The sequence below is a fragment of the Pongo pygmaeus genome, chromosome 3 (genome assembly GCF_028885625.2).
Source record: "Pongo pygmaeus isolate AG05252 chromosome 3, NHGRI_mPonPyg2-v2.0_pri, whole genome shotgun sequence".
In the NCBI taxonomy this organism is placed as follows: Eukaryota; Metazoa; Chordata; class Mammalia; order Primates; family Hominidae; genus Pongo; species Pongo pygmaeus.
In genome coordinates, this window is record NC_072376.2 from 107,574,315 (window position 1) to 107,587,000 (window position 12,686).

Consider the following 12,686-nt stretch of genomic DNA (forward strand, 5'->3'; position numbering starts at 1 on the left):
TGCCACCATAGTAATATTAACATGTTTTATTGACATTTGCACTGATAATAAACACCAATGGATAGAGCTTTAGCACAAATCAAAGCAGGAACCAAACTATACGTGTATTCTTCACTCCAGTATGCTCACAGTGGAAACAACCAACCAAACCAACCAACCAAAGAAACAAAAGGAAGCTTCATTTAAGAATATCCTTAATGAAGCAATAAAATAATTAATTTTATTAAATCTCAACCTCTCTGTAAATGTCTTTTTAATATTCCGTGTGACAAAATGTAAAGTGTATATAATAAAATTTTTCAGCAACTGAGAATCAATGGTTGTTGATATGGTTTGGCTATGTCTCCACCCAAATCTCATCTTGAAATGTACTTCCCATAATCCCCACATATGTCATGAGAGGGACCCAGTAGGAGGTAATTGAATAATGGGTGTGGTGATGTTCATGCTGTTCTTGTGATAGTGAGTGAGTTCTCATGAGATCTGATGATTTTATAAGGGGATTTTCTGTTTTTTTGCTTGGCACTTCTCCTTGCTGCCGCCATGTGAAGAAAGATGTGTTTGCTTCCCTTTCCACCTTGATTGTAAGTTTTCTGAGGCCTCCTCAGCCATGCTCAACTGTGAGTCAGTTAAACCTCTTTCCTTTATAAATTACCCAGTCTCTGGAATGTCATTATTAGCAGCGTGAGAACGGACTACTACAGGTGTCTTGAGACTTCATGAAACAAAATTTTTACTAGAAAGAATGACTGACAGAAAAACTATGGTTATTCAGACTTGGGTATTTGCAGCTATATTCTCAAAAATGAATGAATTGAGCCTGCCAGTTCAAGGAAAACAGTTGACAGTATTTATTGCCAATGATAAAACTCAAACTTTCAAGCAAAAGTTAGGATTTTGTGAAGCTTTTATCCACCTAACTGATCTGCATAACTGAGCGGACCAAACATTTTTTTTTTCCCCGATGGCCAGTGCCTGTTGTTTCATATTCATGCATGCATAGGTAAAAGATCAGTTTAAAATACGAGGTGGACAGTAGGTTTTAATTTATTGGAATATGAAAATTTCATTGATAGGGTTTTAGAGCCTATATTGTAACTTCTAAGAAACTCCGTGATGTCCAATTTTAGTGTATATTAAAGAATAACCACTCATATGAAAAGGCTATTAAAACAGCCTCCTAACTACATATCTGTGTGAGACCAATTATTCTTAATATGTCAATCACAACAACATGCTGTAACAGATTGAGTACAGAAGCAAACATCCAGTTTCTTGTATTAAATTAGATATTAAAGAGATTTGCAAAAACGTAGAGCAATGCCACTGTTTTCTTGAAAATATGGTAAAATATAATGGGTTTATTATTTTTTAAAAATGAATTATGCATTTTTTAACTGTTCAGTTTTTTTTAACATAGTAAATATTGAAAACTGTATCCAGACACACAGAAAATTTGGTATCCACAGTCATTTTTAACAGCGTAAAAGGGTACCAAGAACAAAACATTTGAGAACTGCTGTCTAGAGGAATCACTGCTTTTAAGAGTTGCAGAGCACAGAGCTTTACTTCCACCTTGTCTGCTGCTCAGTAGTTTGCGCTCAGGCAGATAACCTTCCAGCTCTAGTCCCCTCATCATCTGTAAAATGAGAGTGGTAACCCTTACATGGCAGAGTATTTTGAGGACTACATTAAATAAGATTTATAAACCTGTAATAGGGGATAAATGATTACATCTCATTTAATCTCCCAAACTCTGTGAAGTGTAAGTATTGTTGCTGTGAAGTGTTTGAGACCAGTGGAAATTAAGAACTTGCTTAAGGTCCCAAATAGTAAATGGCAGATCTGGAATCCTTGTTTTATTAACGTAATGTTCAGTACCCTTTTTTCATGCTATAGATTTGAAAAAAGAGTACGTGTAAGCAAAGTAGAAGTTACATAGAATCATAATATGTTTGGGCCGGGTGTGGTGGCTCACGCCTGTAATCCCAGCACTTTGGGAGGCCAAGGCGGGCAGATCACGAGGTCAGGAGATCGAGACCATCCTGGCTAACACAGTGAAACCCCGTCTCTACTAAAAATGCAAAAAATTAGCTGGGCGTGGTGGTGGGCGCCTGTAGTCCCAGCTACTCAGGAGGCTGAGGCAGGAGAATGGTGTGAACCCGGGAGGCAGAGCTTGCAGTGAGCCGAGATCACGCCACTGCACTCCAGCCTGGGCGACAGAGCAAGACTCCATCTCAAAAAAAAAAAAAAAAAAAAAAGAGAATCATAATATGTTTGAAGTACAAGAGAGGTTAGAGAATTTGTCTTCCTACGACCTCATTTTATTGATAAGGTAACTCAGGGCATGCAGGTAAAACAATGTGACCCCTAACTTGCTTTGAAGCTGGCAGTATTTTTAACATAATCATCTCATTCCTATTAAGCATTCTTTTTTATTTTTTGCTTGACCACACCAAAAGAGTTCAAGTCTCTTTGGCAAGAACTGTCCTTATCTGTTCCACAAAGATGCCAATGATAACAAAAACAGATTATAAAGACACAGAAAGATTATGGTAAGTATCATAATCATGGTAAATAACTATAATCTTCTATGGCTACAGGCTGATTTTTGTTGTAGAAGCAAAAAAAAATTTACAGTGTTTTTCAAACCTTAGAAGCTCAAGAGTTAGAAGTTTAGCTGAAGTGATTTAAAAAGGGAGTGTGTGTGTTAGAGGGGAAAAGGAGAGAGTTACTACTGTAATAAAAAAGCGAAAGGAACTGGAAATATTTGGAACAGGAAAGTGCTTATGATATTCAGGGTCAGATAACTCATCTCCTCAGAGCAGCCTAATAAGATTTCAGGATAACACACTATTTTTTGGTGGTTCTTAGTATTATACTATGCATGCAGATGCTTCACCTTCAACCCAAAGATACCTTATGGAGGATGGAATTAAGGGTTTGGTTCACCACTGTATAACCACTCTGTAATGCTTATCTCTTTTTTTGTGTGTTTCTTCATAATTTCTTCCCATTTTACTAAGTAGAATTAAAAACAATCGAGTTAATGGTGCGGTATTAAACTATATTTTTATGTAATTAAAAATATTTTGTAGATAATAAGCTCAAAGGAAATGCAGGTTTTCAGATTACTTGTGATTAGTTTAATTTTGGAAATTCACAACTATTCACTTTTGGCTGTATGTCCTGACATTTTCCCCTTTCTCTAATATAATAAAGTCTTGTTTCAGTCTTTTCAAATCCCTTTCTCAGTAAAGTCACTAATGTAAACTCATAAATAATTTTGTATGTATGCAATATTCCCTAAATATGTAAAAGTAGATGTCAGCCTTAAAATCTACCTGAAATTAGGTTAAATCAGTGACATTCATACATATATTCATATCTAATTTATGATACATATCTTTATATACAGATATATAAATAGATTTATATATAAAATAAAAAATATTTTATATATTTTATCTATTCAGTACTCTGTATGTACATGATCTATACATATCTTTATAAATTTATATTTACGTGTGTGTGTATATATACGTATGTGTAGGTGTGTGTATATATATGTGTATATGTGTATATATACATTTTTTCATGTAAATGATTTTCTGTTTGTGGCCAGGGCAGGTTCAGATTTATTTTTATCCCTCTATAATCTTAGGCAATGGGAGGTTAGATGCCCTTTTCCCAAATTTTGTTTTAGGTAAGGGCAGAGTTGGAAGCAGTTAGAGGTGTAACATGTTATAGTGTTTTGGAATATTTTGAAGTTACCAGAGTAGCCACTACTTTGTGTGCATGATTCCTTTCTTTAGAAACATCTATTACCCTCTTTGTTACCCATCCAGAGAGTGTGGTCATGGGAAAAGCAATCCCCATGCGGCATTACTACATTACAGTGTTGACTCAGGGACACTTCCCTTGCACTAAATTCCTAATCTAGGCAGGTATGTTTGTCTAAGTCTTTTCCATAATCTAATTCATTCACTCAGTATTACCTTAACAAATGTATCGTGAGAACCTATGTTTACAACCTGAGTCTTTATTTGGTGAATCGTCACTGTGCCGGTTTTCTAACCAAGACATTCTGGAGATTTCTGAGTCAGTAGCATAGCTAGAGCTAGAAATCGTGATTCCTACACCTGCTTGGAGTCTAGTTATCCTGTTACACGTGTGACTTGGCCTATTGAAAGAGCTGGTGCCTGGTTACATGTTTTGTATGTAAGTTTTTACATTTTGACATGAAGGCCTAAGCACAGACATCTCAGGTTTTCCTCTCAGAGTTCTTGTCCCCTTTCTTCCCCATACACTCATTTTCTCTTTGTTGTAAAAGCCTTCTTTAGCCAGGCTGGTCTAGGTTGGGAAAATGACTCTTTGATCATAACCCAAGAAGGAATGTATCAAAGCAAACCATCCTGTGTGAGAGGGACTGTGGCCATGGCTGTACCTCTGGGTGTGTGAGAAGAGATGGGATCCAGCAGACCAATGGCAGGTCGCTCCCCTAAGACAGCAAGCAAGGATGAAAGACAGTTCGCAAACAGGAGTTGCTTGTGAAGTCGAGAGAGGCAAACAGGAACATTTCACACCTGCTGTTTCCTGTCCTCTCAGTGTGTGCAGGAGGGAAGAAAGAAGACATCTGGGTCTCAAAGAATATCAAAGTTTTTGAGAAACCACTGGAAAACAAGAAATCAGGAAGGAGGCAGAAGAGGATCTCAGGTCAAAAAGACATTCTGCACATACACTCTAAGTAGAGAGACACTTGGACTACTCCCGGCCCCTCAACTTGCTTTCCCCATGCATTGTGGAATGTTAGTAATGAAGGTCTCTGGGTTCGCTGCTTGTGAGGAGGAAAGTAATGCTGGGAAACTTGATATGTATAAATAGAAAATATATAAGCAAAGTTATCAGCCAGTCTTGATGTTGCAGCGGAAGTTGAGAGTGTCGTGGTATATCCTGTTTTGTGCATTTGCTTTTTCTGGGGCATGAGCATTCAGGCATTTTGTGGAGAACTTAGAAAAAGGGAAAAATATTTTGAAGTTTTATATTTTTGATCATTAGCTGGAAGGTTTGTCCAGTAGTAAGTTACTTGTGAGGTTTATAAAATATTAGGAACATTTGGCAAGAAGAGACAGGTTTTGTGGGAATAATTTGTTACCTGTTGACCCTCACTGTGGACATATTTTTGTGTGTGTACCTGTGTGTGTGTGTGTGTGTGTGTGTGTGTGTGTGTGTAAAAAGGGGGGTTTATAAAAATACAAAATCTTTTGAATGAATGTTAATATGATTGACAGTTAATTTTAAAGGTATAAACTGATATGATTATTCTGGGTCATTAATAAACATTCATAAAGCTATGACTATTAGGTCATTTTATTGGTGGAAGGATTTTTCTAATCTTGATTGGAGTCATTTGATGGCAAGAATCCTTTCTTGTCCCTATTTTTTAAAAATTAAGAACATGCCATGTTCGTTGCTGTTTGTGTTTAATAGAGGTTTTGAATGACAAATACAGTTTCTAGCTTGAACACTGGTAATTTCAGATATGAAAGTACTGTTGCCATCTTTCTGTGCCAGGCTTGTTACACAGCAGTCAAAATATGTAATGGTTTTCTTAAGACCCATAGCCATTAATGCGAACCAGTATTCTTAAGCATTTGTTACTGATAACCTAACGTTTAATTGTTTGTGGGCTGTCATAGTTTTCATGACATGACAAAAACTTACATGTGTTGATATTGAGTATTTTATTGTTGTTCAACCTGTTGTATTGTCAGTGAAACAGAACAGAGGAGGTGATATTGGAGAAAACATTAAAGGTTTACTAAGAAGTGGCAGTGAGTTTGATGTTAGTAGAGGTCACGCCTTTGAACAGTACTGCTAAGGAATAGGTCTAATGAGATTTGGGATGTTTTAAAAAATTAGTCAGCATTAGTGTAATATTCCTTCAGGGAGCATTTGTAATGCCCACAAGAATGTGTCGGTAGAGAGATCAGATTCCATGCTAACCTTTATTTGCTTTCAGTAGTTGACATAACACACACCTGTGTGTTCTCTTTGCTAACCTCAAAATTGTTTTGAAAAGCTTCTGACATTTGGAAATATGAAAGAGAGAAGATTTTGATTTGTTTTCTGGCAAGTAGGAAAAATAAATTCGAAATGTTGTGTTTGACCTATATGTGGTCCTTGGAGCAAAGGCCTTGGTGTGTCTCATAGCCTTCCTTTTTTTTTTTTTTTTTTGGAGACAGAGTCTCACTCTGTCGCCCAGGCTGGAGTGCAGTGGCACAATTTCCACTCACTTCAGCCTCTGCCTCCAGGCTCAAGTGATTCTCCTGCCTCAGCCTCTCTAGTAGCTGGGATTACAGGTGTGTGCCACCACACCTAACTAATTTTTGTATTTTTAGTGGAGACAGGGTTTGGCCATGTTGGCCAGGCTGGTCACGAACTTTGTCTCATATCCTTCTAATCAATTGTGGAATAAAGCCTCTATGGTTCCATGATAAATTATATTTATTTAATTATATAGTGTTTTCCTTGAAGCATTTTAACATGCTAGAGATAGATGTGTGTGTGTGTGTGTGTGTGTGTTTACAGTTAGATGTAAAATAGCACTCGTGTTTTCTTCTTGAAGGGAGTCATTTAGAAATTATCTCTTGGCCAGGTGCAGTGGCTCACACCCATAATCCCAGAACTTTGGGAGGCCAAGGCAGGTGAACTGCTTGAGTCCAGGAGTTCAAGACCCACCTGGACAACATGGCGAAATGCCGTCTCTACAAAAAATAGAAAAATTAGCCAGGCTTGGTGGTGCATGCCTGTAGTCCCAGCTGCTAAGGGAAGCTGAGGTGGGAGGATCACTTAAGCATGGGAGATTGAGGCTGCAGTTAGCTGTGATTGTGTCACTGTACTCTAACCTGGGCGACAGAGTGGGACCCTGTCTCAAAAAAATAAATAAAAGAAAGAAAAGAAATGATCTCTCCTGATAGTTTGTGTGTAGGAAAAGAAGTGATAAAACTGACCTAATTGAACTTCACCTTTTACTCAGTGACAGATAAAGCTTTCCTTGATAGCGTACATTGGCTCAGTGCCAGTAGTACCATAAATGTTGTTTCTTAGGAGAATGGCTGTCAAGTTTCAGTAAATTTACTTTGAACTTCAAAGTAGTGTGCAATAACTTTGATAAATAAGCCTATCTTATAAAATGATTTGAAAGAGGTTATGTTTATAATTATATTATAAAATAAAATGTTGAATTTTCTGTTTTAACATCCCTGATGTCCCACATTGATTTTTATTACATTCACAGATTTTTCTTTTCAAAAGTAAGCTTCACTTGGTTTGACATCAGCAGCTTATTTCTTGCAATCTATTTAATTGAGACTTTTCTGCTGTTTATCCTAAAATGCAGATAAATGGCTTTCAGCACACTGTTTATAGTGTAATAGCTCCTGAAGTGAGTCAGCATTATCAGCTAGAGTCTCCATGTCATAACTAATGGTCTCTCTGCTTATACTTTCCTGCTAGTGAGGAGCCAGTGAACTCCACAGAGGCAGGAGCCTGGCATAGTTGGGGGTGGGTAGATTATTTTGATGGTGCCTATAGGACAAGGCTTTTTTCCTCCTTTATTGGTGTGAAATGAGAAGAGAAATATGTCCTTATCATGATTTTAGCATGCTCAAAAGTGCCGTGTTCTAAGACTGGGGCAAAGAGCTTTTAGGATATAATGATCCTAGAGGGATTTGTTTTATTCCGGATTATCTGCTATGTCATAATAGCACAATTTTAATACTTTTCTCTTGAGGCTGTTTGACTCGCTGCTAGAGAATGGGAGCCACTAGGAAATATTTGTATTCCTACCAAATAGTTATTATGGGCTTAGTAATAAAAGTGAGTATTTTTTGTTTCCCAAGAAAGAAAGAAACTAAAAAACTTCAATTGTTAACTAATCATTTATCATAAATCGGGCCTATTCATTTTGAAAGGTCATTAAGTTTTTTCTTTAGAGGAAAGAAGAAAAAAAAAGCTATGGGACTCCTAGTGAAGATCAACAGACTTGACCATGAGAGTTAAAACTGACAAGTTTTGCCAACCTTTAATTATTTGCTGAGTTTTTACATAGAAGGTAGAAGATTCTGTAGGTAAATACAGGGAATAGTTTTCATAACTGAAGTACCAATGAATATAATTTGGTAAAATATTTTGTTTGATCTCATATGTTCTTTTAGAATGTGGAAAATTTTGACTGAAGTGGCCATTAAGATAGCCATGGTCCTTTGCCCCCATATTAGTATTATGATTGTTTGGGATCACTTTGGTCATTTACATACAATGTATTTATTTCTTAACTCGCTCTGATACTGAAATTTAAGATAATATATCCAACTTCTTAAAAATATTTCAACGTGGAAAAACATAACACACACAAATACATCTACCTTATGTTGGTGTGGCTTAAAATACAGAAATATCTGAAGATAGGGTTTGTGAAGGGTAATTATTTCTCACGTAGCATCCCACATACAGGCTTTTTGTTGTTCTTTTTTTGGTGGTGGTTTGTTTATTGGGAGAGCCCATATTGACAGTTATTTAAAAGAGGAGGAAGGAAACATTTTGACCTTAGAGTAGAGTTTATGGGTGAGAACATTACTGGCATAAATGAGAAGATATGAATTCGATAAAAGAATATAAAGAAAGAAAATTTAAAGGTAAAATTAACAAGGCTTTTAAAGACTGGGACCACTGAGGTGTACTGGGTGTTATACAATTTAAAAAATAAGAATATAAAAGTGCTTTAGGAGAATGTTTTGAAAACTGAAGCCATTTATTTATCCAAAGAGGGACAGCTTGAGCAGCATCAGGCCAGAATGTTCCTGTGTGTGCCATGCCCAGATTGAAGATAACACAATTATTATAATAACATAGTTTCAATTCAGATCTCTCCTCAGTGTTTCTGCCCAGAATTCAACAAGATTGTCCTTTGGCAGTCTTATTCCTACAAATCAAAGCAAAGTAGATGGTGGTTCAGTATTTCAGCCTATTAAGTATAATTTCAAGAAAAAAGATTTATCATAAATTATCAAAACTCTATGAACTCTAGACTTAAACACATATCCAAGTTCCAATTCAACTGTCTTATTTTACTTTGGATATAGACTAATGGAAGAGTTATGGGAATACTAGTAAAACATCTTACAGCACACTTCCTGAATACCGTTCTTTCATTCGGCCTCAGGGTGTTACTTGGGAATTGAAATGCAGTATTCTAACCCAGGTGTTTGAATACAAGGGAAAACTATAAGATTTGTCAAATTCTGTTGAGAGAGAATGTTCTTATGTACACAGGAATTTTTTTTTGACCCTATTGATTTTAATACATACCCTATGCATATTTTTTTCTAACAAAATTTTTAATATACTTTATGGCTAGTAGGGAATTAGTATATAAACAGCAATAACAAAAATAACTTAAAATGTTTAACATGTTCTTTAATATATATATTTAAATTATAGTTACATTTTATAAAAATTATATTTACATTTTGAATTGATATATTTTCTTCATTTCAGTTCTTTTTGTAAAGGAATTTTTTGGTTTGTTTTTAACCATCTGCTGTTAGGCAAAGGTATCTGTTTTTTGGATAAGATTTCAGGTCATTTGTTTAAAGTGGCACAGATACTAGCTTGGAGGACATATGATTTTATGTTTATCTATAGTATAAAAGGAAGTAGAGTGAAACTTTTGGTGTGAGTGAATAATCAGCAGACCTTTTATGACAAAAGAACAACAACAAAATTGACAACTTTTATGCCACACTCTCCAAATAGATTTTAAGGTTCATGAATATAGTGGCTATTTCTTCTTCAACTCTTTGAGCCCGAAGTGCTTACAGCACTTTGAAATATTTGTGTATGGTAAATATTTCTTAATATTTGTGTATGACAAATATCTCTTAAATCAATATGGACTAGTTAGAGGCTTTAAGTTGACTCTAATAAATATTTCTTTCTGTTTTAACCATATATGATGAATAGGATAGCTGTGTCTCAAATATAAATTTTATATCAAATTTTTAATGAATCAAGTCAAATGATATGGTAGATTTAATAAAAAGATAGAAATAATGGTACTCATTTGGTCTTCAGTTTTCCAAACATTTTGAAATTTTCCAAATTTTAAAAGGAATTTGACGTTTAGTAAAGGTAAACCTCTTTAATGAAAGATTTCTAAATGTTTGTGTAGTTGATTGGTTTGTGAAATTGAGATTCTCTTAAGATAAGCTTAAGACATTGCATATTGAAATAGCATTCTGAATGTCAAAGGATATTATAAAGATAGATTTCTAGATATTTAAATGATGAATTCCAGATATTTTTCTGCCTTGCATAGACTCAGAGGTAGCTTTTAACCATCTGGAAATGTTACCTAACACACTGTGGTCAGTGACTTTTTTTTCATTCTTTTTCCTTTTTCTTTTCTTTCTTTTTTTCTTTTCTTTTTTTTTTGTTTTGTTTTGTTTTGTTATGTTTTGTTTTGTTTTTGACTCCTAGGTTTCTTTTCTTTTTTACCTTTCCACTGTCATATGCCATGGGTCCTGAACATAGCTCGTTGCTTGACCGGAATAATCTCTCTTGCCAGCTTATAATCAAAGGGACTACTGAGAAAAACAGCTGAGCTGTATTAGGCAACCACAGTCTGGGCTGCATTTCTTAACTGCTGAATAACACATCACAGGTGCAGGATTAGTGCTGCCTACGGTGCTGGGCTTTTTAGTGGAAACCCCTGGCAATTCTGTGCCTCCTCCTCATGTCTCTCATCCTAGGGAGCCTGGCAACGATATATCAAGCGTACAGAAATCAAAAGTGAGTAGTGGGAGAAGCTTTATATCTCACAGAGACTGTTTTTTTTTTTCCCTCCAAAAAATGTAAGCAAGATGAGTAAAGCCAATCTGGCACAATAAAAGATGTTAGAACTTAGCCTTTTTTGGCATAGATGGTGAAATAGACTAATTCAAGGGAATCAAAAATTTTGTCTAAAAAAATTACATGGCAAGAAAATACCATGTAGCCAAACTCTTCTGGTAGTGTATAATTTAGCTTACTTTTAAATTAATGATGTTCTTATATATATTAACTTTTGTGTTATGTGTTTTGGGGTGAGTGTGTGTTTGCCCCTACACATTTTCAACACTGTCAAGGTTAAAATCAAGTGTTGTGGTTGTATAAAGGTCTTGTGGTTTAATTTTTTATAGTTTTTGATGTTGTGAATTCTTTTACTATTAATGTATCAACTATACAATTTTAAATTCATAGGTTATAAAGGTGTAGGTTTCTTTCTTGCAAATATGAGTTTTAAAAAATGCAAAATGATTCTTTAAAGTATAAAAGTAATGATTTAGATGTTAGATCAAATGAATGTTTAAAAAATATAGTTACTAAGATATTTATTTTTTACCAAGAAGGGTATAAATTGTTTTGTCATGATAAAGTATACATTTGGAGAAGTGAGGGCAAGTATGTTTTAGTAATTCATATCATTTTTGGTAGCTATCTTAGAAAATTTTTTTGTGACGCACAACAGATAAATGTAAAAGCACATGGGTGGCACTGCAGATTTTAAACAGTTTTCTTTGGTTTACAGTTTGTTTCTTAAAACTATGATGGCTTTCTAATGTTTACATTGCATTCTTATTCATTTTATTCCTGGTGATCATTATTCCATATTATTTCACCAGAGATAGACCTTTAAACTCATTGATGATGATAATAGTTGATAATAGTGTTTAGCTTGAAATATATATACTATATTTTATACCTCAAATATTTAAACATTTGAACTAGCAATATATTTGAATATTTTAAAGTCAGTAATAGCTAGGGTTACCTTTAACAGTTTTCCTATTAGAGGGTATCGTTAGGATTAGAAGCAGAGAGGTTCTAAATGCTTTCCAGGTTTTTTCTTTGGGGAAAAAGAATAGCACAAACACGGTGATTTGGTTTCTGGTTTGTCTGACTTCATTGTCACTTCTCTTCTTTGCATATATGCATCTATAAAATAGTTTTATACACTAGGCTGTCTTGGGAGTGCTTTGCAAAGCTGCAGAGTAATTTTTGGTGTGGAGGCAAGTTGAACATCTACTTTGATTAGCTTCAGAATTCTATGAAGCAGAGCATTCATAGAAACTGCTGAATAAAACCATAGCTCCTGGCTTGGAAATCTGCCAAGTTCTGGTTGACTCTGACATTATTGTCAAAGAGACCACGGTTCAGTTTCTTTTCTAATAATGTGGAGCTGAATTGACACATTAAATATTTTAAAATACAAGGCATTTTTAATTTATAATCATTCTATCAGCTGAGATTATGCTATTTTATGACAATGGCTTCAGTTTGATGTTGCATATTTTTAAATCATGGTTACTTGCTTGTCAAGTTAATTTTGTTCTTATATTTTTGCTTTTATTAAAAATACTTATAAACAAGTTGTGTTTTAGAGATTTTTCAAAGGTTTTTAACTTATATAAACATTTTGATTGAGTTTCTCTGAATTCAAAAGCAGAGTAAAACCTAAGGGAAAGGCTAGCTATTGTTTTAAATTTAAAGAGCGTAAGTATGATGTCCAAAGAATTTTTATTACTATCATAATTACTGTTCCTGCTGAGGTTTATAATTCTGTATCAATTACCTGGAAAACA

General features: G+C 34.8%; 1 protein-coding gene across 10 annotated transcripts in view; it reads left to right on the forward strand.

Annotated features, from left to right (window-relative positions):
• Positions 1-12,686, forward strand: part of BMPR1B (bone morphogenetic protein receptor type 1B) — a 399,677-nt gene that overhangs the window by 329,241 nt on the left and 57,750 nt on the right. The window contains exon 1 of one of the 10 annotated variants that reach the window (XM_063663924.1): positions 10,553-10,854. The exons of the other annotated variants lie outside the window; for them this stretch is intronic. The gene's annotated coding sequence lies outside the window, so the exon portion shown is untranslated. Of the gene's footprint in view, positions 1-10,552; positions 10,855-12,686 lie in introns of those variants that run through there. 10 annotated transcript variants of the gene reach the window in all.